This window comes from Bos grunniens, chromosome 21 (genome assembly GCF_055505025.1).
Source record: "Bos grunniens cultivar Pamir isolate PY7600 chromosome 21, Bosgru_T2T1.0, whole genome shotgun sequence".
Taxonomy (NCBI): domain Eukaryota; kingdom Metazoa; phylum Chordata; class Mammalia; order Artiodactyla; family Bovidae; genus Bos; species Bos grunniens.
The window spans coordinates 16,842,695-16,869,090 of NC_141185.1; the positions used below are offsets into that span (position 1 = coordinate 16,842,695).

The following is a 26,396-nucleotide window of genomic DNA, read 5'->3' on the forward strand; positions in this document are numbered from 1 at the left end:
AAATATAGAGATTTTCCATATAACCCTCTGCCCACGCATGCTTGGTCTCCCCTATTACTACATCCTCCACTAGAATACTACATTTGATATCATTGATGAGTCTACAATACGTGTCATAATCACCAAAAGTCCTATGATTTACAAGACAGTTCATTCTTAACTTTGTGCATTCTGCAGCTTTGGACAGACGTCTAAAGATATATACTATTATTATGGTATTATAATATTTTCAGAGCCTTAAAATACCTCTGTACTCTGCCCATCCATCCCTCCCTCCTCTTCAACCCCTTAGCGATCACTGGTCTTTTTACCACCTCCATAGTTTTGCCTTTTCTAGAATGTCATGTATTAGGAATCCTACAATATGTTAACATTTTCTGATAGGATTCTTTGCTTTAGTAACATGCATTTGTTTCTCCCACATCTTTTCATGGCTGTTGGCTCATATCTTTTTAGTAGTGCTGAATAATATCCTCTTGTCTGAATATACCAGAGTTTATCCATTCACTTACTGAAGGACATCTTGGTTACTTCCAAGTTTTGCAATCATGAATAAAGTTACTATAAATATTACTATGCAGGTTTTTTTTCATGTGGCCATGTTTCAGACAGCTTCAGGAAATAGCAAGGAGAACAATTGCTGGAACTGATAAGAATATGTTGAATTTTGTAAGAAGCCACAGAACTGTGTTCCAAATGACTACATCATTTTTCTTTCTCATGAGCGATGAGTTTCTGTTGCTCCAAATCCTTGCCAGCATTTGGAGTTGTCAGTGTTGTGGATTTTGCCATTCTAATAGGTGTGTACTGGGCCTCATTGTAACTTTAATTTACATTCCCCTGGTGACTTGTGATGTGGAACACACTTTCCTATGCTTGTTTCCCATCTGTTTATCTTCTATGGTGAGATATCTGTTAAGCTTTTGGGCCCACTTTTTAATTGGATTGTTTTCTTATCATTGATTCCAAGATTTCTTTGTACATTTTGGGTAACGGTCCTTTATCAGATGTCCTTTGCAAATACTTTATTTCAGCCTGTTGATTGTCTTCTAATTCTCTTGACATTTCCTTTCCAGAGCAGAAATTTTAATTTTAATGAAGCCCAATTTACCAATTACTTCACTGATTGAGCCTTTTTAGTTCAGTTCAGTTCATTGGCTCAGTCATGTCCAACTCTTTGCGACCCCATGAACCGCAGCACACCAGGCCTCCCTGTTCATCACCAACTCTTGGAGTTCACCCAAACCCATGTTCATCGAGTCGACGTTGCCATCCAACCTTCTCACCCTCTGTTGTCCCCTTCTCCTCCTGCCCCCAATCCCGCCCAGCATCAGGATCTTTTCCAATGAGTCAGCTCTCTGCATGAGGTGGCCAAAGTATTGGAGTTTCAGCTTCACCATCAGTCCTTCCAATGAACACCCAGGACTGATCTCCTTTAGGATGGACTGGTTGGATCTCCTTGCAGTCCAAGGGACTCTCAAGAGTCTTCTCCAACACCACAGTTCAAAAGCATCAATTCTTTGGCCTTTTTAAATTGAACCTAAAAGGTCTTTGACATATCCAGAGTCATCTAGGTTTTCTCTTATATTCTGTCCTAGGTGGTGGTGGTGGTTTAGTCGCTAAGTCGTGTCCGACTCTTGCGTTTCCATGTACAAAGGAGCCTGGCAGGCTACAGTCCATGAGATTCTCCAGGCAAGAATACTGGAGTGGGTTGCCATTTCCTTCTCCAGGGGATCTTCCTAACCTAGGTCTCCTGTACTGTAGGTGGATTCTTTACCAAGTGAGTTGTCCTAGGAGACATTGATTATTTTCATGCAGATACTTTGTAGGTGGGTAGTTCCAGGTTTGGTTCTGCAGCTCAGCATTGCCACCAACAGACTGGGTTTATCTCATCTGCTTAGTGTAGCACTATTAGGATTTTTGTGACATCTTTCCTTCTGGACTAATATTTCTATGAAGCTGGTTTCCTTCTTGTCTGATGTTTGTGTGTGCAAACATCATACCCACATAGAACTGTGTAGAAGGAGTTGTCCTGCATGTGTCTCACTTGATCTTTCAAATCCCTTCTCGAACCTCTTCTAGCCATTCGTTCTATGGTACAAGAGGCTAACAAGAATAGACTTCTTCAGTCAACTCTGATTTCTGGTTTATTTCAGCAAATGAAACCTGGAGGTTAAAAGTAAGAAGAGAGATGTTGGTGTATTCATTTCCCAATGCTTCCTCACTGCCAGATCAGTGTGGGTTGTTTATCTGTGACATTGATATTCTTCTCAACTGAGATACTTTCATATAACAGCTACTTACCATGCCAATGATTTTTGTCCCTACATACACTGGACTGTTAATGATCTGTATGTGTCTGATCTAAGAAGTTATTACATAGGCAATTTCTTTTCAAAATGTCACACAATTAAGCAGACTTCTTCAACTTCTCGTAAAATATCCATAAATAGAAATATAAAAAGAATATTCTCGACACCAATCAAAGCAGTATCAGGCAACCTATGATATTTTAATTTACAACCAGAAATCATATGGTTTGTCTTTGTCTCCATTTCTGGCACAGTGCTTGAAATTTCCTAAGTGGTAAGAGCAATAAAAGTGTCTATTGTATTGTGATGAGGTGACTTTTGGAAAGTTCCTAGGCCGCCCAAGGATGGGGCCTGGTTGCTAGGGGAAGCGGCTACGTGATGAGAGGATTGCATGCAACATTCAGTCCCACCTCTTGACCAACTCCAGAAGGGAAAAGGGACTGTAGGAGATTGAGTTCAATTATCAATAACCAGTGATTTAATCAATTATGCCTACGTCATGAAGCCTTTATTAAAAAACAAAACAACAGCAAATAAAACACCCAAAGGATAGGGCTTGGAGAGCTTGGCTCACCAGTTTAGTGAACCAGAACAGATCTTACTTCTGGGAGGGTGGTGAACCCCAGACTCCCCAAGACAGCTCTTGTGTTTTGGAACCAGCATAACCTTGCCTGTGTATCTTTTCTTCTGGCTGTTTATTTGTATCCTTTAATATCCTTTGTAATAAACCTGTAATCTAGTAAGTAAACTGAGTATTGTGAGTCACTCTAGCAAATTAATCGAAACTGAGGAGGGGGTAATGGGAACCTCTGATTTTCGGCCAGTTGGTCAGAAGCACAGGTTTCCAACCTGTACTTGACACCTGGAATGGAGGTAGTCTTATAAGACAGAGCCCTTACCCTGTGGGATGTAACACTATTTCCAGGTAGATGGTGTCAGAATACAGTTAGATTTGTAGAACACTCAATTAGTGTATGTTAAAAATTGGAAAATTTCTTGTTGGTATCAAAACACATACACACACACACACACACACACAGACTACCTAACTATAAAATCAGGAATAATTCAAAACTAACCATGAGATAGTATAGATTGAAAAGATCTATTTTAACTTCTGGAATTTACACTTTACAATATGAAATAAACCTGACCTAAGAACACAAAATATGCTTTGTACCTTTCCATCATGGTTTCTGTGATTCAGACTTTCAGGACCTAAACAAGCTTAAAAGTGCATTTCCCATTCACTTTTCTGAAGAAGTGCTTTACAAAGCTCTGTTTTCTCTATTCTGTTTATGGTGAGAACCGACAGCAACATAATTTTCTATCCCTAAGCTAAATAATTGGAGAAGGCAATGGCAACCCACTCCAGTACTGTTGCCTGGAAAATCCCATGGACGGAGGGGCCTGGTGGGCTGCAGTCCATGGGGTCGCTAGGAGTCGGAAACGACTGAGCAACTTCACTTTCACTTTTCAGTTTCACGCGTTGGAGAAGGAAATGGCAACCCACTCCAGTGTTCTTGCCTGGAGAATCCCAGGGATGGGGGAGCCTGGTGGGCTGCCGTCTATGGGGTCGCACAGAGTTGAACACGACTGAAGCGACTTAGCAGCAGCAGCAGCAGGAAGCTAAATAATACTGTGAACTGGTAAAAGCAATTTAGCAATTTGCTTTAAGAAATTCTTGTTTCTAGAAGACAAGATTGGGAAAAGAACTAAAATAGCTTACTTTTCAAAACTATTTGCTGATCATTAAGATTCCCTTCAAGATACTTTACCATGATGAGTCTTAAGCTAAAACTATTAAGATGTAAACTTCCTAATCCCGAGTTTTCCACCTTGCAAAACTCACCTTAAAATCCTTCAACCTAGTCCCTAAAGTCATTTAAGTATACTCCTATGACTTCATCCTTTTGAGATACTATTAAGATTCAGTCAAAATAATATCCCCCATACTGCCCTAAACCAAACTGCACGGCTTTGCTTGGTTTTTTCTAATGGTCTTTTGGAGACTTGGCATCTGACAGCTTTCTACCTTACCTTCAGCTATCCTGAAATCTTACAGCACCCAGATGGAGACTGCAAATCCTAGATTCTAACTGAACCAAAAGCAAGGATTTTGAGGGGAATGGATTGATATTGGTTAGCAATACAATCTATGGTTTTAAATTTTTGTGAGCCAAGTGCAGTTGGGATTCTCAGGAAGAAGAGAGATTATATCTGAAAGCAGTTTATATCTGAAAAAAACAGATTATATCTGAAAGCAGTTTACCATGTATTACATGGTTTTGAAGCATCAGACCACCAAGAGGTGTGGGATAGGAAGAAGATAATGACCCTATCTTACTAGAAAAGGAAAATAGGACTAAGATATGTGCACTTCAATTGTACATTCAACTCCAGATCTAAGAAGAGTATTCACCTACTAATACAGTTCAGAGTGAGTGATGAGAGAAATCTGCAGTTACCTCACACTTCTGCCACTGCAAACTAATTAAACTTATTGTTATTTAGTCACTAAGTTGTGTCTGACTCTCTTGCGACCCCATGGACTGTAGCCCACCAGGCTCCTCTGTCCATGGGAGTTCCCAGGCAAGAACTCTGGAGTGCGTTGCTATTTCCTTCTCCAGGGGGTCTTCCCAACCAGGGATTGAATCTGGGTCTCCTGCTTGACAGGCAGATTCTTTACCACTGAGCCACCTGGGATGCCCTAGGTATTTATTATTTGAGAATGAATAGAGTGGGGAGAAAATCAACCAGTGGATTTTTTTTAAAGACTTTGTTACAAGAATAGATTAGAATCTCAAGACCAAAATCACCTAGGAAACTTTTAAAATATAACAAAGACCAGGAGACCCTATTAATAGGGATTTTGAGTTAATAAATATGTTTAGGCCCTAGTTCCAATATGCAAGTAGGATTGAGGAGTGCAGATCTATTAGAATGGAGGTTGGGAAACTACTGTTTATGGGCAAAATCTGGCCCACTGCCTGTTTTTGTACAGCTCACAGCCAAGACTTTCTTTTAAAATTTTAAGTAATTGAAGAAAAAACAAAGAATATTTCAGGACACATGCAAATTAATATATAATTAAATTCAAATTATAGTGTTCATAAATAAAGATTTATAAGAACACAGTCACCCTTGTTCATTCACATATTGCCTGTGGTGGCTTTTGTATTGCACAAGCAGAATTAAATAGTTGTGATACAAACTGTACAGCTTGCAAAGCCTAAAATTTTTAATAACTATACCCTCACAGAAAAAGTTTACTGATTTCTAAAGTATATCTCATTAGCACAATTTAGCACAATTCAGTATAAAATTTCAGGCAATTTTAATAATATGTAATAGTTTAAAATGATTAAAATTGGATAACTTAAAATTATGTGGCAAAAAGTGAAAGTCACTCAGTCTTGTCCAACTCTTTGTGACCCCATGGACTGTGTATTCCATGGAATTCTCCAGGCCAGAATACTGGAGCAGGTAGCTGTTCCCTTCTCCATGAGATCTTCCCAACCCAAGGATCGAACTGGGGTCTCGATTGCAGGTGGATTCTTTACCAACTGAGCTACCAGGGAATCCAATTATGTGGAAAAAACACATTTAATCACTATCAAAAGGCATAATAGAATAACAAAAATATTTACAACAGCCTGACAATATGACTTAACTATTTAGCATAAAGATAGTAGAGGGAATAAAAAATAAAATAAAGTGGGTATCTATGTATGTAAAAGCATGAATTTTGAACTTAAGATACATTACAGTAGTTGAAAGATAATCCTCTAAACTAAAATCAGAAAACATGAATATTTTTCAGCCAAATTTCTATGTTTAAGTCTAAGTATGGAGTGAATTCATGCATTAATTTATTTTGTAGGGATACATTCTCACATTCTATTTTCAAAGACCATCTTGTAAGTGAGGCATTTGTCTTTCACAGCTTTTGCTGACCTTATTCTTTCCATTTGTGGGAGTGTGAACATAAATATTTCATAATACCAAAGTGTAAAATATTTAAATGCTGCATTTCATACCACTATATGTATATTTTAAAAGATGGTTCAGAAACGCTCTAGTTTACTGTTTCCTGGAATGTTTAGTATATTTGTAGGAATAGTGCTTTTTAGGATTATTGACAACTCCCTCTGATCATAAAAATTATACATATTTTATAATATATTAAGCTAAATGTTTTGGAAATGAATGACTTCTGAATGGAATCATGATATCAATTATAAAGTAGATTTTTATTGCATACCTTAAAATATGTCCTATATTTACCTTATTTCATGGAATGTAGGTTGCAGTTTATAATGAAAGTGAAAGTGTTAGTTCCTCAGTTGTGTCCAGCTCTTCTTGACCCCATGGACTGTAGCCCTCCAGGCTCCTCTGTCCATGGGATTCTCCAGGCAAGAACACTAGAGTGGGTAGCCATTCCCTTCTTCCTGACCCAGGGATAGAACTCAAGTCTCCTGCATTCCAGGCAGATTCTTTATCGTCTGAGTCACCAGGGAAGCAAACCATTATTTTATGTACCACCAAGAAATAAAGAATTCATCCAATTATCAATGAATCATGAACTATAAGGAAACAAACATTTTCAGAGATGCTAAAATATAAAAACAAATACCTCGGGCCTAAAATTCATGGCAATAATATAAAGTATTTTATCAGTTTTTTAGACACGACCTGCTGCCCAAAGTCCTTAGCACTTGTTTAGTGCCTTGTATTTTCAGTTTATTTTCTTTATTCTCTCTGATATTCTGATTAGCATTATATGTTGCATCTTATACTTCAAAACATGATCTTATATTTTCTTCAACTCTGCATAATAGTTTCTTTCAACAAGCCTTTTTGTTTAGAGAGATCAAAGGTTTTCCTTTAGTTACAGTTGTATTTTAGCATACCTGATATCTTACTGGATGGTAAAGCAAGAGCTTTGCTATGAGACTCATGTTATATGAAAGCTTTATGCATTACTGCCTTCAAGATAGAGCAGATGCTTTCCTTTTTCTAGATTATTAGTGCTGAAAGATAATTCTATTAGAAAGACATTCTATAAAAAGATAGTCCGTTCGGTAAAATATCTTTGTACCTTCCACTCAATTTTGCTATGAATCTAAAACTGTTCTAAAAACAGTATGTGTGTGTATGTATATATACATACGTACATACATACATGATATTCTGAATGATCGTTTTTAAGTTTGACTGTAAAACAACAACACAAAAAAGTAAAGTTCTGAGAAAAAGGACAGGATAGATCACATAGGAAAAGTGTTTAATTTATAAATTGAGTGACATTCAGGAGTGATGTAACTATTGCACCAGCAGCATAATGACCATATGACTATGCCATTTCTGCATTATACTCATAGGGGCAATTCACACTCTGAAATTAGATGAAGTAAGCTTTACAGCTTCTGGGTATTCTGTATAGATCTAATCATACATGTACTGAACATCAATGACCTATAAAACACTCTGCTGGCAAATCTAGACTTCCTAACATTAAGAAGTTTACAGGTTTGTAAGATGGAGAGGATTCTGAGTGGATTTTTGGAGAAGGAAACTGAAATTCTCTGGAAAAGATTCATTTTGGCAAGTGATAGGGTTTGATTTTCTAACAGTAGAAGGGGTGGAGCAAGAGATTCCAATTGGGTTTTATCTTACAGTAATTATTAGAAGTAATTCACCATGGAATTGAAATAAAAAAGAGGTATAGGTAGATAGGAATGTTTCAATAGGAAATTAAGGAGACAGAGGATGCTTTCTGCGTTCCAGATCTAAGGTAAAGGAGCTGGGAGAGAAAGGAGTTAGAGACAAACATGAAAAGAAAGAGATTAATGTAATATCTAATTTTTAATTGTAAGATCTAAAGACCAACAAGATTATATTGACATTGTAATATACTCAAACAGATGATCAAAGAATATTTTTAGAAACTTTCCTGTTTTACCATGTTTCCTACATATTATGCACCAAAATCCTCACTAAGAAGGCTGTCTCTAGGTGTTATTCAGGTGAAAAACAATATATCCTGGATTTATATATATGTATACACATATGTATATGCAATATAATTGTGTGGCTATATATATACACATATAGTATGTATATGAACACATAATACCTGGATTTCTTAACTATGTCTTAATATTTATTTTTAATTATACTACAGTTTTGAAGATACAAATATTATTCACTGATGAACTCATGATCAAACAACTTGTCACTTTTGATACAAATTTAGAGGAAGCATAAGACAAAATTGTGTCTGGTCTCAGAGCTCAAGATGCCACTCATGTTATATAAAGTTGAGAAAGTAAGCTCATATTGGAGCTCATATATTCAAATATAATTAACAGTGAAATGAGATCGGATCAATAAAAAAAAGCCTAGCACTTATTAAAAAAAAAAAACCTACTTCAGTATTATATCAAAAGTGAATTCATTAAAAAAAAATCAATTATAAGCAATTGATTAGAAATCGCATCCTCTCAGTAAAATGGCAAATACAATTTTCATGAACAAATGACCAAGTCAGAATTAGGAACAAAATTCATATGCATTGTTCCAGTCGGGTTTGGTTAATTCATGCTGTGGCAACAAACAGCCCCCACATCTTTTTAAATTTAAACAAGTATGGATTTCTTGCTCACACTGTAGGTTCATCTTGGCTTAGTTGGTGTCCTGTTCTCTGTTGAGCTGTCTCATGGAAGTAGACTGAGCCATCTTCATGAACACTGACTATCACTGTGGTAATCGGGAAGAGCAAGAATAATTATGTATTTTCTTCTAAAAACCTTTGTCTGGAAATGACACCTATCAAATCCACATACAGCTCCTGACAAAATCAGAGCAGGGGCAAGGGGACAGTAAGATTTCCTGTCCTTTAGCCATCAATAGAAAACCACTGGTACTCGTATAGGCCCCAGAGTACAGATGGCTTTCTCTAGGTTTGCTATATAAGTGAGCTAATTGGTCCAGGCATATTGATCCTCTGTCATTTACTTCTTCACAGCAGGCTAGGACTGTTAGCTCAAAGCTTACCAGCACCAGACTCAAATCCTACACATCCAACTGCTTTAAATATAGCTCAGTTAGAATCTGCTTTAATCAATTTAGAGTCTCCTTGCTTTTCATACCCCCATGAAACTGCACCTAACATCAGCTAGCCATACCTTAGATAAATTCTGTACCTTTAAAATACCCCAAACTGCTGTTGTACTTTAGCGTTCTCACTTTTTGTGCCAGATGACATTGTTTAGACAGGTGAGGTCTGTATCATAGTCCCCTTTCCTCAGGGGATCTTCCCTACTTCTCCCCCAAGAAGACTGTGTAAAAGAGTTAGCAAGCAGGTATATATAGAGTTACTTGTTTCTGGGTTTCCTAGAGATTTTAAATGTTTGTACCATCTTCCACTTGGCCTTTAAGATTTTTTTTTAATTGTTTACCTGAACCTATACAAGATGTTTTTGGTGTTAAAAAATAAATAAAAATAAAATAAAATAAAAATTCAGCACATTTTACTAATGGGCCTTTATTATGACTGCCTTTTTCTTTCACGCTCTGCAAAGATAAGATAATCCATATGACACCTCTCTGAAAGAGGGGCTGCCACTCTTTGGATTTTAGTTTGTCAAGTACCTTACATTCTAAGCTTTCTGATGAATGAAACAAAAAAAAAATGATTTTATAGATTATCCAGGTGATTCTTATTTTAGATTGTTCTTTGTTAGTGACTCCTGAGGCTTAATACTTCTAAAGTAGAAGTAGATGATGCTAGATTTTGAATCTGATTTACTTGGAGTGACTTTGTATTTTCTATTAACTGGGAGGGGATGAGTTTGCTGTTGTTTGAGGTTGACTTTGAATTCATCCTATAAATTTCTGATATTCAAATATAATGGATATTACATTGAAGGAAAAAGCCATGACTATTTGAGTTCGTAAACTATTTTAAAGCTAATATTTACTAAGTCTTTACTGTGCGCTCAGAAATAATTAGAAAAGCAAACTTACATGGTACATATCCAATTTTATGGTTGATGTAGCCTAGATATGTTATATAGCTTTTCTGATGTCAAGAGAAACTAGGCTCTAGTCTCTTATTAATGTGTTATCCTGCTTGAAATCATAATTTTCAAAGGCTGAAATTATAATAAGTAGCAATGTAATAGCTTAACATTCAAACAAAACTTTAATTGCTTTTTATATAATAGAGTATAAATTAATGATTGGTCATTATTGTCACTCATGAAACATATATTTTAGTCATGACTATATAAATATTCATATTATATCATATGTATTTTCCATTTTAATTTTATGTAATTTTACTGTCCTAAGCATATAAAGCTCCAAACTGAGCACATGTATTTGAAAGAATAGCAAGCTAAATATAAGACTGCATTAAAACATCATACTTAGAGAAGTGTTAAGCTGCTTGGTTTTATACAGTCATCATTGTACACTTTGATGGCACTGTTACTAAAGCCAGTCCTCTGTAGAGTTGGAAGTGGTTAATGTATCACTAGGAAATAGCAATATGCTTTAAACTCAAGCAATTATTTCTGTCATGTGTGACCTTGGTAGTAAAGTCATCGTTTCCAATCTGTGTGATTGTAAAGCTATCCAAATTTTAGTTTTAGTGGAAAACAGAACTTAGAGAGCTCACAGAAGAGCAGCTAATTTTTGAAAGTTTGACATTAAACTAGAAGACCAAAACTCATCTTGGCGTCAGTCTTACCAGAGAATTTTTTTTTTTTTTAACATTTGAATAATTACAGAGTTTTAGTGTATAGATATGGGAAGTTTTCGGAGAAGGCAGTGGCACCCCACTGCAGTACTCTTGCCTGGGAAATCCCATGGACGGAGGAGCCTGGTGTAGGCTGCAGTCCATGGGGTTGCTAAGAGTGGGACACAACTGAGCGACTTCACTTTCACTTTTCACTTTCATGCATTAGAGAAGACAATGGCAACCCACTCCAGTGTTCTTGCCTGGAGAATCCCAGGGATGGGGGAGCCTGGTGGGCTGCTATCAGCCTGGTGGGCTGCTATCTATGGGGTCACACAGAGTTGGACATGACTGAAGTGACTTAGCATAGCATAGCATGGGGAGTTTTTCAAAGCTGAAAACGGGTGGTGTCTTACACCATAGATAAAAGAAAATATGTAGATGGAACAAAGCCTATGTAGATAGCCCATGCCTGTGTTATGTACTTACGAATTAAGCCACTCATGTAGAAATTTCAGTGTGAAATTCTAAAGTCACCCATGCTTGAAGTACTCTCCTTTCCTTTTTTTTTCCCCCCATATGTAGAGTTTTTTTTTTTTTTTTTCTTCTAGTCGCTTCAGTCATGTCCGACTCTTTGTGACGCTACAGACTGTACCCCGCCAGGTTCCTCTGTCCATGTGATTCTCCAGGTCAGAATACTGGAGTATGTTGCCATTTCCTCCTCCAGAGGATCTTCCCAACACAGGGATCAAACCCATGTCTCTTATGACTCCTGTATTGGCAGGTGGGTCCTTTACCACTAACCCACCTAGGAAGCCCTTTGTTAAGTATTGAATAAATATAAATCCAGGAAAACAAAGCCAGATCCAGATGGATTATATATCTTTATTTTCCTCTTTCAATATTTTGGAATAATTTTCAAAGTGCTTTATATTAGCTATTTGATCTTTGCAAGATAACTCCTACCAATACATAAGTTCATGTTCACTTACTCAAATATTCCAGCTAACTTTAGAAATATGAATCCATTTGCTTTATGTGCTTAACAAAAGAAACAAATTGGTGTTTTGAGGATAAGAATTTGATTCTAAGGTGGAAGTGTTGTCTGAAAATGCACATTATAATTATACAGTATCATTATTACACTGTCATTAGAGATTACTTTAGAACATAATTAACCAGGATGATGCATATAATGTTTGAATCATCATTGTAGTTGGTACATTTATACAAAGGAAACAGAAAGTTAATAAGTATTTGAAGTTAATGAGAGTTTTCCCTGAATTCCACTGTTCTTTCTCTGACTGATTTAAATTTCAGTTGAGTCAGGTATCATCTTTTCATTTTGTAGACATTCTAAGTTTTGTGGTACTTCTGAATTAAAAAAGAGATGGAAATTTTAGATGATTTAAAGCAATATTTTAAAACATGATAAAGCAACCTTCAGTTGCTTAAAAGTAGGAATTGTCACTCTTTCTACAGCTTAATATGCATAAAAATTTATAATAGTCAATTGATAAGCAAATGGAATACACAGAGATTTTTAAAGAAAATAAATCCTAATTAATGAAAATTGAAATGTCGAGTTGAGTTTAGGAGTAACTCACTAAGTAGTAGAGTGCAATATGGAGAGTACAATGGCAAATTCAGAAGTTATTTGAGTTACTGCTGCTGCTGCTAAGTCACTTCAGTCGTGTCCAACTCTGTGCGACCCCATGGATGGCAGCCCACCAGGCTCCCCTGTCCCTGGGATTCTCCAGGCAAGAACACTGGAGTGGATTGCCATTTCCTTCTCCAATGCACGAAAGTGGAAAGTGAAAATTGAAAGTGAAGTCGCTCAGTCGTGTCCGACTCTTAGTGACCCCGTGGACTGCAGCCCACCAGGCTCCTCCATCCATGGGATTTTCCAGGCAAGGGTACTAGAGTGGGGTGCCATTGCCTTCTCCAATTTGAGTTACTAGGAACTATATAAAAAGTGTTGAGAAAGCAGATGCTATAGAAGTGAATGACAGTTTACACCACTCCTTCAGTTTACTCATCTGTAGATTAAACAAAGAAAACCTGTCAATTACTTTGCAGCTTTAAAACTTATATTCAGTACATGTGAAAATGAACTCTTATAATGTTCCAAAGCAGAGGTTATTTAAAAATAATAAACATTCAAAAAACGTCTAAAACACCTACATTATCTTTTAAGGAAGAAGGACCCTGTTTTGTGTACACTTTCTCTTTTGTAGAGGTTAAAAAAGTGCACTTCTGTAGTGAGAGTGCTCATCTATGGGATGCCTTGAACAGGACGCACTTAGTTCAGGGATTACTCATAGTAACCAAACCCAAGATCTATGGATTAAGGGGGCACAGCTCCCTGGCGGATGTCTCGTAAACTGTGTGAACACGTAAAGTGGACATGTTTCATATGCTAAAGACTCTCCACTTCGTGAAATGACCTGCAAATCTCATTTAAGATGCCATCTATGACTCTGGGCTGTAATCTGAGGAGCCATGTGTCTTACCCTTCTCTCCACTTCATCTGTTCCTCTCAATCTCTTAGATCCTTGAACTTAATATAAAGCTTAATACTGTAAATCTGATTTAACAATTCATAGTTTGTGTTCATTCACGCATAGTAAAGGAAATTGAGGTATGATATGACTGAAGATATCAATCCTGTGCAGATCTCCATGATAAGATGAAAAGGAATCATTTATTCTGAATCTGTGAGACCAGTGGAAAGGGAAAGAATGTTCATGCCTGTGACTGGGATGAAGACGTGATTTTCTGACTGTCTAAAGGAGTTCAGCATTTGGCAGCCTACGGATACTTTTCAGATATGAGGTTTTGTAACTTGTGGTTTTGATCCTTGGAAAACATAATCATGCTAATTCTGATAGAACTTGGAAGATATGGGGTGAGCCAGAGCTACTGGTGTATGATACATTACTTCCAATCTGTATGCTTTGGAAATAGAATCATTTGAAAGATCATCCTTAGACCTAAGTACGAGTGGTCCTTGACTAGAAAACCACACTCTGGCCCTCTATTGGCTAACCCCATTTTAAGGTTTGAATTCTAAGGGCCAGGTTCAAATTCCATTTGTTGTTTCACCTTATGTGCCAAAAAGCTGCCAAGGGACATCACAGCCTTAACGTTAATCCTAGCTTCCTTAAAGGTGCTGCTTTGTCAGGAACAGGCCCCAAATGAAGGAAGCTGGGCCACTTCCTCCCTCCCATCTGCAACTTGGTATCTCCCATTATCTTTGCCAGAGGAGTTGTCCATACTAATAGTATTTCTATCATAGTGTATTGTATCCTTTGAAGATTAGCAGTTCATTAGAGGGAGGGTGGGGCAGGGGACAGTTTCTATAGAGAAAAAATAGTGTTTGTTGTATAGCTGTTGTGGGGAGGGGTGGTCATCTATCCTACGTGAAGCTATTATTTTTCTGATTCTTTTTGTTTCTGCATTTGTGTCCTCCACCACTCCCATCTTGGCTGACATTGATATGCCTGCCTAATTATGAAGCATCATACTTCAGTTAAAGGTTGCTGATATTCAGTCACTCAGTCATGTCCGTCTGTTTGCAACCCCATGGACTGCAGCATGCCAGGCTTCCCTGTCCCCCACTATCTCCCTGAGTTTACTCAAACTCATGTCCATTGACTTGGTGGTGCCATCCAACCAACTCATCCTGTGTCACTCCTCCTTCTCCTGCCCTCAGTCTTCTCCAGCATCAGGGTCTTTTCAAATGAGTTGACTCGTGCATCAGGTGGCCAAAGTGTTGGAGTTTTAGCTTCAGCATCAGTCCTTCCAATGACTATTCAGGGTTGATTTCCTTTAGGATTGAGGTTTGACCTCCTTGCTGTCCAAGGGACTCTCAAGAGTCTTCCCCAGCACCATAATTCAAAAGCTTTTGCACTAGGCCTTCTTGTGGTTCTTACATCTGTACATGATTACTGGGAAAACCATAGCTTTGACTATATAGACCTTTTATATAAAAATATATAAATTAGCTGATTAATGCCAAAAACAGGGAAGAAGATGTGAAATAGAGTTTTTAGATATAAAGAGATACAAAACTCAGAGTTTAAAATGAACTGGGAGCAAATATTATTGAAAGAATTATGTGACAAAAAAAATTATCTGAAGAAAAACACAGTTGATATCAATAGGGATGCCAAATTATGGATGTACAGTAAAAGGTTAATTCAGCAGGCCTGTACAAACCTGGTACATTTCTAGGAAAAGAACTGAAACTTGATAGAACTCTGAGCCTTGGGATATTCCTTCCATCTGTTAAGAATGTTTCTGTATGTTTGAGGGCTTGGGCCGAGCCTGAGAGTTTATGCTAAAAATGAGATCAATGGTGAATGCCTGCTTTTGTAAGCTTGAGACTTTGTGCCAAGCTGATCAGCGTGACTCTTGCACTCTCAGTTAAGGGGTCAATCAGCTTGAACATCTAAGAGAATGGTCCAGTATTCTTCCCTGACTAGCAATACCTGTTGTTATGCATTGTTGTTCAGAGAAATGAGCATTGTCTCTTTGACTCTGTAAGCTTGTTCTTGATTACCCCTGACTTTACTCATATGCTTTTTTCTTTACTGACTTTAATGGATTTTTTGTGCACAAATAAACCATAACTGTGAATTTAACAGCTGTTCTGATACCTGTGAGTTAAGGTGGTCTTAGAGACCTCTGACACAGCTGTATCTAACCATTGTTGTTGCTAAGTCGTGTCCAGCTCTTTTGTGACCCCACGGACTGTAGACCAACAGGCTTCAGGGGATCTTCCTAACCCAGAGATTGAATTCCATGTCTCCTGTGTTGACAGGCAGGTTCTTTACCCCTGACCCACCAGAGAAGACTGTATCTAACCATTACACTATCTAAATAACCTAGGTTTTCTACCTAAATGACAGACCCACATACTGAAATAATTTAAAATCTTGAATGTGCTATAAAAGAAAAATAGAAGGAAATTTTATTTACAGTGAAATTATTTAGCATGCTGCAACTGAGCAGAAATGGAGGTCATTGAGAGCTGGTTTGCAGATAATTTTAAAATAATATCATTTAATGGCCATATACAAATAAAATAAAAAACAGAGTGGAGCTGTTTTTATACCCATTACTTCAATGTCTATAATAGCATCCTATTTACTACTAATACCTTCCCGCTATTGCAAAGGCACCTCAAAGGAGCTGAAAAAGCTAATTCTGAAAATGAGTCATTCATGTTAATGTAGGAAAAGCGATATGAAGTCAAATAGTTTGGTGTTTGATCATTGCTGTGATGAGAAGCAAGTGCTGCATAAAAGTCAGTGCCAAAGCTGAAATAAGGGGGGTAATGTCCAGTCTGATTCGAAATTTAACTCCTACAGTGTCCAAGAAATGCTTGCATACATCCCAGTAAATAATAGATGTTAGTTACAATGATAACAAATATTACTTTTAACATGATTTGTATGTTTTTAATGGTTATTAAGTTTTTAGGACTTAAGTACATATTAAGTAGTTTAGACCTAACTACTCAAGCAAACAGTTATGCATTTCTTTTGGCCTGAGTGTGCTGTGGAATAAAAGCACTAAGGATACTGAGAATGGAGAAATTAAAGGAATGTCTTATTATGGCATTTTGACTCATTGGAAAAGACTCTGGTGCTGGAAGGGATTGGGGGCAGGAGGAGAAGGGGACGACAGAGGATGAGATGGCTGGATGGCATCACCAACTCGATGGACGTGAGTCTGAGTGAACAGGAGTTGGTGATGGACAGGGAGGCCTGGTGTGCTGCAATTCATGGGGTCACAAAGAGTCGGACACAACTGAGCAACTGAACTGAACTGAATAATAGATCACAGGTTTTCCTTGTCTCAGATTTATTGAACCAGAACTTAGGTTTTATAGAGACTAATCAGAAGTTTAAGAAGCTTTTTAACTAATTCTGATGATTTACATCTACATTTCCAGAATCATTCCTTATTACTGCCGCCTGTGGTTGTTATTTGTCTTGTGATTGACTATTTAATGATATTGTTCATATTCATTATGGTCAACTGATAAAGTGTTTTATATTAGTGTTTTTGTTGTTATTATTTTATTATTATATGTATATGGGCATTTTTGCAGCAGCCCCTAAGTTTAAAAGAAACCATCATCTTAAGACCTCCCATTGGAACCAATTAGCACTTTGAGTGTTTATCATGAAAACTCTAATTGTTCCTTAATACATGCACTCTCAGTTAAATTTTAATGAGGTTATTTATTTAGTTCTTTTGACAATAGGCCTTTATATCCTACATGTGACTTTGATGATGAATATTAATGAGCTAGTATAAAATAGTTCTGCAAAAAGACTTCCACATGATTCTTTGATCTATGGAAGTGTTACAATTTTGTCAGTCATTAACCTACAAATGTTGGGAGTAAAGGGCACCATTAACTCTTGTAGGAAGCTTACCTCTGGCCCAACTGTGGAGAAAAAAAGATTGTAAAAGAGTGTTCACTAGAAGTTAGCTATACTGATTAATCATTATGAGAGATGCTGTGAGAAAGAAAGTTTATACAATAATTTAGAGAAAGCAATATACAGTATGTTTTCATGATCCATGGTTCACATTTTCATATTAAGTGCTCTGTATGAGTACTTCTTTAGTATTAATAAATAAACAGTTGAACATTGTTAACTCCAGTGATTAGCTACCATTTTTTTAATGATAACACCCATTATTAATCCAAATAATTTTTGCTCCTAGCAGGGTACTTTCAGAAGTGCTATATAAGAAATGTGCTATAATATTCATCAATACTCAATGAGTGTTTATTAAATGTCCATTATATATGAGTCAATTCTAGACACTGATGTAGAGGAGGAAGAAATTTTTCTTTACCTGTTAGGCTATTCTGGCTGGTCAAAAAGTTAAACTGGTGTGAGACAAATTAACAGAAAACCAAGCAGAAGTTTAATACCATGCATACATGGGAGTGTGTGTGTGTGTGTTAGTCACTCAGTCGTGTCCAACTCTTTGCGACTCCATGGGCTATAGCCCGCCAGGCTTCTCCATCCATGGGATTCTCCAGGCAAAAATACTGGAGTGGATTGCCATTCCCTTCTCCAGAGATAGATGGGAGAAACCCAGGAAAATTAAGTAACTTGCCAAATGGCTGAAAAGTGAAAGTGAAAGTCACTCAGACATATCTGACTTTTTCTGACCCCATGGACTATACAGTCCATGGAATTCTCCAGGCCAGAATACTGGAGTGGGTAGCCTTTCCCTTCTCCAGGAGATCTTCACAACCCAGGGATCAAACCCAGGTCTCGCACATTGCAGGCAGATTCTTTACCAGCCGAGCCACCAGGGAAGCCCCAAATGGCTGAAAGCCTTTTATTTATTAAGTACCATCTTCAGCTAAAGGCAAAATATGTTGAGGATAGTGGTTTAGGAGGGCTTCCCTAGTGGCTCAGACAGTAAAGAATCTGCCTCCAATGTGGGAGACCCAGGTTGGATCCCTGGGTCAGGAAGATCCCCTGGAGAAGAGAATGGCTACCCACTCCAGTATTCTTGCCTGTAGAATCCCAAGGATAGAGGAATCTGGTGGGCAACAGTCCATGGGGTTGCAAAGAGGAGGACACAACTGAGCAACCTACACACACAGGGGTTGAGGACTTCAAAGTGCAGGAAGGAGATGGGGATGTCAATTTGCAAACGTTTGGCAAGCGTTTCCTGAGCCATGCAGTGACAGTGAGATGCAGAGAGGAATTTTATCAGACTTTGTTAGATTCCTCCCTGTCTACATGCCTAGTTTATACTATAGTTATCATGGTAGGACTCCCTTCCTGGAATAGGCCCTCTAACATTCTTTAGACAGTTAGGGAAAGGTCAAAGATTCTTCCTAATTCTTCTAGACCTTGACTGTTTTTAGCTCAAAATAAAGAGCTTGCCAAAGAGACATTTTGGGCTGGCAAATTATGATCTGCATTGGACATACAATGATGCAGACAGATCCACCTCACTTTTAATTCTTTACTATCTTTTCTCACCAGAGTGAAAGCTTTATGAAAGCAGAAACTGCATCTGCTTTCTCTTCAGATGTTGCCCCAGATAATGAGAATGTTGTCTAGAATATTGTAGCTCTTCAAAAAAAATTGAAAAACAACTTGTTGACTAAAAGTAACCTGAAAATATTTAGTCAAATTGAGCATAAACTGAAAAAGTTTAGTATAAAAAGTAGACTGTACAGCAGAATCCAGCTCTTGATTCATTACCATGTATTTTGAACTGAATGTGTCTCCCTAAAATTCAATGCTGAGGCCTTAGTCCCCAGTGTCTTTAGAAGTATTTCAGTTTAAATGAGGTTGTAAGTGTGAGGCACTGATTCACTAAGATTATTGTCCATATTAGAGGAGATACCAGAGAGCTGAGCTGTCTCTCTCTGGTAGAAATTCACAGAGAAAAGCCCATGTGAAAATATAATGAAAAGGTGGCCATTTATATACCAGGAAGAGAGCTCTCACAGTAAACCAATATTTATAGAACCTTGATCGTGGATCTCTGGCCTCCAAAATTGTGAGAAAATACATTTATGTTGTTTAAGCCACCCCAGTCTGTTGTATTTTGTTATAGAAGCCCAAACACTCTAAGACACTACACAATTATTTAGTATATATTTTATGCAAAATGGGGAATCATTTAAAGAATTTAAGCAAGAAAAAATTAGAAAATCACTCTGGCTGCAGTATGGAAGATTGTGGGAGGCTACTGTGATAAAATGTCAGTGGGAAGGTTAATTATATTTAAATATGTAGATTGACAGAATTTGATATCTAGCTATGTAACAATTCTTGTCTTAAAATTGTAGATTAAGATTTTGATACACCTTAATCTACAATTGTAGATTAATTGTATATTAAGTTTATGATACTAACAGTCAAATTAGGGAAGTTTGAATGGCTCCTTGTTGTCATGTTGAGTTTGATGTTGAGAAATATTCACTACAGCTATCCAAGAAAGACTTGAATACATATGTCTGGAACTTGGAAGGAAGGGTGACCTAGAGATACACATTGCTCTTTGAGATTTATGTGTGAATTCAAGCCATGTGGAGAATTTATATTAAAAAAAACCATGGAGAATACCTAGAAGAGAGGTCTAAGGAATAAAATAATTTAAAAGATTGGAAGAGACAAAGAACTTGCAATGAAATACATACAATAACAAATTGAAAAGATAAACTGAAATTTTTGAGAAAGGAATAGTGGAAAGAAACTTTTTGAAAAGGGACTATGATAACTTATTTCAGTTGGATATATAGTATATTTCTTTCAAATGTAAAGATGTATGTTTCTTCCTCCTGAGTCCATTGTGAGGAGTAAGATGTGCATGAAGGTGGTCAAAAAGCACAAATTTCAGTTGTAACATATATTCTAGGGCTATAAAATACAGCATGATAACTAAAGTTAACAATAACATATAGTGTATTTGAAAGTTGCCAAGAGAATGGATCTGGAAAATTATCAGAAGGAAAAAACACAGTTTATAAATATGTGAGACAATGGATAGTAACTAAACTTATTGTGGTAATAATTTCCAAATATATATATATATAAAATCATTTTTTGACACACCTTAAACTTATACAATGTAATTGCCAATTCTATCTCAATAAAATTTGGAAAAAGTGATACCTTTTCCACATATCAAAATATAATTTCAAAGAAAAAGAAAATAAAGTTCTATGACTACCCATTTAGCTCCCCCATGTAGAAATCTTTCTAATATAAAATACTAATCTGCTTCTCAGGGTGCATTCTTCATCTAAAGCCTTTTTAGCTTGCAACATTGACACCTTTGCTATGCATAGCTTTATAAGCCCATTCAGTCAGTGCAGGCACTCTATCATGTCCAACTCTTTGTGACCCCATGGACTGCAGCATGCCAGGCTTCCATGTCCATCACCAACTCCTGGAGCTTACTCAAACTCATGTCCATTTAGTCAGTGATACCATCCAACAATCTCATGCTCTGTTGTCCCCTTATCTTTCTGTCTTCAATCTTTCCCAGCATCAGGATCTGTTCCAATGAGTCAGTTCTTCGCATCAGGTGGCCAAAGTATTGGAGTTTCAGCTTCACCATCAATCCTTCCAGTGAATATTCAGGACTGATCTCCTTTAGGATAGACTCGTTAGATATCCTTGCAGTCCAAGGGACTCTCAAGAGTCTTCTCCCACACCACAGTCCAAAAGCATCAATTCTTCAGCACTCAGCTTTCTTTATACTCCAACTTTCACATCCATACGTGACTACTGGAAAAAAGGAAATGGCAACCCACTCCAGTATTCTTGCCTGGAGAATCCCATGGATGGAGGAGCGTGGTGGGCTACAGTCCACGGGGTTGCAAAGAGTCGGACACGACTGAGCAACTTCACTTTAGCTTTCTTTGACTAGATGGACCTTTGTCGGCAAAGTAATGTCTGCTTTTTAATATGCTGTCTAGGTTGGTCATAACTTTTCTTCCAAGGAGCAAGCACTTTTAATTTCGTGGCTGCAGTCACCATTTGCAGTGATTTTGGAACCCAATAAAATAAAACTCTCATTGTTTCCATTGTTACCCCATCTATTTTCCATGAAGTGATGGGACTGGAGGCCACAATCTTAGTTTTTTGAATGTTGAGTTTTAAGCCATCTTTTTTACTCTCCTCTTTCACCTTCATCAAGAGGCACTTCAGTTGCTCTTCACTTTCTGCCATAAGGGTGGTTTCATCTGCATATCTGAGGTTATTGATATTTCTTCCAGCAATCTTGATTCCAGCTTGTGCTTTATCCAGCCTGGCATTTCACATGATGTACTCTGCATATAAGTTAAATAAGCAGGGTGACAACATACAGCCTTGACGTACTCCTTTCACGATGTGGAACCAGTCCTATTGTTCCATGTCTAATTCTAACTGTTGCTTCTTGACCTGTATAAAGGTTTCTCAAGAGGCAGGTCAGGTGGTCTGGTATTCCCATCTCTTGAAGAATTTTCCACAGTTTTTTGTGATCTACACAGTCAAAGGCTTTGGTGTCATCAATAAAGCAGAAGTAGATGTTTTTCTGATATTCTCTTGTGTTTTCAATGATCCAGTGGATGTTGGCAATTGGATCTCTGGTTCTTCTGCCTTTTCTAAATCCAGCTGGAACATTTGGAAGTTCACAGTTCACATACTGTTGAAGCCTGGCTTGGAGAATTTTGAGCACTGCTTTGCTAGTACGTGAGATGAGTGCAATTGTGTGGTAGTTTGAACATTCTTTGGCATTGCCCTTCTTTGGGATTGGAATGAAAACTGACCTTTTCCAGTCCTGTGGCCACTGCTGAGTTTTCCAAATTTGCTGGCACATTGGGTGCAGCATTTTCACAGCATGATCTTTCAGGATTTGAAATAGCTTAACTGGAATTCCTTCATCTCCACTGGCTTTGTTCATAGTGATTCTTCCTAAGGTCCACTTTACTTAGCATCCCAGGATGTCTGGCTCTAGGTGAGTGATCACACCATCATGGTTATCATGGTTATCATGGTCATGAAGGCCTTTTTTGTGTATTTCTTCTGTGTATTCTTGCTGCCTCTTAATATAAGCCCTATACAAGTCACTTATTTCCAAAGAATATCTAATACATAATACATTGTTAATTATTTGACAAAAAATTTCCCTATCGCAAAAATAAAGTGACAAGAAACAGCTCTTTGTATATATATTAGAGTGGGAATGAAAAAAAAAAACATTTAATTAAAACACAGACTAAGTGAATCCTTAATCCTAAGATCCCTGTCATATAATTAAACTAATGAAGAGAGAAAAATGACAGACTTTATAATAAACGGTATGGTGGTTTGAACATTAAATTTAAAATTTCTGATTATATTAATGTATTTTATTTTATAGATAAATAATTTATATAGACTGTATTTTGTAATGCTCTCCTGTGAAATTCAAATGTTTCATAAGTCATACCACTGAGATGATAGAAAATATACAGAAATTCTCCTATTTCAATTTAAAATGAGATTCATCATTGTCATGTATCTCTGAAGATGAAAGCAAAATACTAATAAAGGCAATGAGCAGCATTTTCCCAAGTGAACCCTATAGTAAACAAAGAAAATTTCAATGGAGTACAAGAACTTTGAGTAAAAGAAAGGAAGACTTACAGAACAGTAATGTTTTTAAGCACCATGATTATCTAACTAGAGTCAACCTATTTGGGGATATTTTTAAAATTGCTACTGTTTTTTTCAGAGTGACTTACAGTCTATTTAAGTGTGCCTTTTTGAATTATCTAAGCTATGAATTTATAATTTCTTATGTAACAGGATTTGTATTCATTGTATAGTACTCAAAATAATAGCAAGAGAAACAACTTTTAAAAATTGGATACCCTGCATTTGTTAAATTATCTTTGAGAAATATTCTGCTAAACTTGTTTTTCAGTCCTCACAATTGCACAGAAATGTAAGGTTCTTGGTTCTCCTAACCCAATTAGAATCTTGGGAAGCTCTGCTTGCTGCAAGCAATATGTGAGGTTTTTTTTTTCCTTTTCCCCCACAGTGGACTATTGATGGGACAAATAAGAAACATAGTGATGCAGTTCCCCAAACATTTATATTTAGGAGTCTGGTAATAGACTTGCTTGGGAAAAATTTATAATTTCTAAAAATATTGATCTAACTGTTCAAAGGTGAAGATTATTTTATTAATAAGGTCAGACAGGTATTTTGGAGTCTAAAGTTTTTATAATTTTAATACCTCTTTTTAAAACAAGATATAAGATTATACATAATAAATTAGATAATTTATTTCCTTATTATTGCCATACAAATAAAATGGCAACATATTATAAATTTTAAAGTGTTTTATATTTATAATAATTATGTTTGTGATATCACAAACATCATTTAATCTAGAAAAAATATTAATCTCCTAACACAACTCCTAACGCTTCCCATACTTTTGGCCTACATCTTCAGATTTCCTCTTCATATGACCACCATTCTGAGTCAAATTTTCTATAGAGAAAATAGAAAGGTAATTCAGTGTTTTCTCTCTTGTAGATTTTAAAACGTATTTATTATCAAGATTTGACTCCACACATGGACGTGTACACTGTTTGAGCATCACTGCAGATGTGTGTTATACAAATAGGAAATTATTCTCTTTAATATAATTTACTTATTTATTGTGGCTGTGTTGGATCTTTGTTGCTGTGCGGGCTTTTCTCTAGTTGTGGTGCACAGGCTTCTCCCTGTGGTGGCTTCTCTTGTGAAACACAGGCTCTAGGCACACAGGCTAGCGGTTGTATCATGTGGGCTCAGTAGTGGCTGCTCCCAGGCTCTAGAGCACAGGCTCAGTAGTTGTTGCACATGGATCAGCTGTTCCAAGGCATGTGGGATCTTCCTGGATCAGGGATTGAACCCATGTCTCCTGCATTGGCAGGCAGATTCTTTACCACTGAGCCAGCAGTGAAGTCGTTCAGTCGTGTCTGACTCTTTACAACCCCATAAACTGTAGCCTACCAGGCTCCATGGTCCATGGGATTTTCCAGGCAAGAATACTGGAGTGGGCTGCCATTTCATTCTCCAGGGGATCTTCCCAACCCAGGGATCGAACCTCGGTCTCCTGCATTGCAGACAGATGCTTTACCATCTGAGCGACAGAATGTGCCTTCTGAATCGACCGTCAGAGCCAGCAGGGAAGCTCCCTAACTGGAAATTCTGATCATTTCTTTTCTAAAAAAAAAAAAAAAGTTCCATATATGCATAATTCCATGTACATTTTCGAATATATTACTACTATAAGAATTTGACTAGGAATTGATTAGAATTAAACCTTCCACACTGATTTTGCATATTTGGAAGGATTTCTATAACTTCTTCTTCTGCCCATTTTAAGCCTTTTTTTCTCTTCCACTGTGTACATGCATCCAATACAGTGGACTGTGGGGCAGGTTGTATCAGCATCTGCTCTCAGTCCCTGTTTCTGTGCTGTGATGCTAGGTGAGCTGGCAGAGTGGAACTCATCTCTATGGTGATGGCTAGCAATCAGCTACCTAGACACTGACATCACCGATTTACATGAAGACATTCCTCTGTAACCTAACTAAATAGAACACAGATTCACCTTTCCCTTTCCTGGATCCCTTAAATTCTCACAACCATTCTAGCACCATATGACTGTTTATAGAGAACAGGGCTTCTACTGGAGTGCTGTTAAAATATAATCCTTGCCATTAAAAAAAAAAAAAAAAAAGATCACATGAATATACTACTAGAGTTTCTTCCAAGGTTTCCAAGGTCCAGGAAGGGGCCAATGAAAGTGAGCAATCCTGAAAGTTAAGATTCATTAGCTTCACATTTATCTACTGTGGGCTTCTATTCTTAATCACACATTTTATAACTACTAAAAACAGCATCCCAGTATTAAAAATAATATGTGATACATTTCAGCTACTGGGAAGGTGATTAATTACAGGCTGAAATCTGGGTTATTCTTCATGAGGAAATAATTGCAACGATCATCTTTAGACCTGATATGCATTTAAATTAAGTGTTTTTAAAGGAATGGTCTAATTGTCTTGGTTTTGTAAAGTTTTCAAATCTCATTCTTCTTATGGAAATCAGTTTTTGTAATACACGAGCTCTTAAGATAAATCATTTTAATGATGACTAATTAATAGAATGTCAAAGATATTTTTAGTTTATATATTCCATTTATAAATAGCATTCCCTTGTTCCTAAAAAAATTATTATGAAATATTAAACCTATCATAAAAATCTAGATTAAAAAAATCCTTGAGTTTTATTAAAAAATGGAAAGTATTAGCTTTCATTTGTATAAAAATGGCTTTATTTTATGTGAACTGATGAAGCTTCAGCTGGTTATAACAGATAAATGATGTTTAAAAAGAGAAGTTATTTTGCTTGAAAATAAAGTCTCTGACAGTTTCAATGCAATGGAACCTATTTGTCTATTTTCATGCACTTAGAGTTTTATAAATAAGTAATGGGAAATGAATCCATACAAGTTACAGAAGGACTTTTGATAGTCAGCACTAACATGTAAATGGATCATTTGAATTGGCAACTTTTGGCTGTAGCAAACGGAAATAAATCCTCAGTGACTTGGCAAACACTTTCACTTCAATTCAGTGAGGTTTTCTCTTCTGATAGGCTTTGAGTTTGGGCTTAGCTGTTCATTTATTTCTATTCTACAGTGAATACTGAAAGCCATTCTCAGAAATCAGATCTTCATTCTCCAAGGAGAACCATTCTAAGTAAACATAAGAAGCCTTCCAAGGAAATCTTGTGGGCTCT

The 26,396-nt window shown here is 36.9% G+C and overlaps 2 long non-coding RNA genes across 3 annotated transcripts in view; one reads left to right on the forward strand and one right to left on the reverse strand.

Annotated features, from left to right (window-relative positions):
- Positions 1 to 26,396, forward strand: part of LOC147349185 (uncharacterized) — a 242,944-nt gene that overhangs the window by 174,956 nt on the left and 41,592 nt on the right. The window contains exon 5 of one of the 2 annotated variants that reach the window (XR_015149514.1): positions 11,670 to 11,986. The exons of the other annotated variant lie outside the window; for it this stretch is intronic. This is a non-coding gene — a long non-coding RNA (uncharacterized LOC147349185). Of the gene's footprint in view, positions 1 to 11,669; positions 11,987 to 26,396 lie in introns of those variants that run through there. 2 annotated transcript variants of the gene reach the window in all.
- The window catches only part of LOC147349186 (uncharacterized), a 287,797-nt gene that overhangs the window by 19,488 nt on the left and 241,913 nt on the right, over positions 1 to 26,396 (reverse strand). The gene's annotated exons all lie outside the window — the stretch shown is intronic.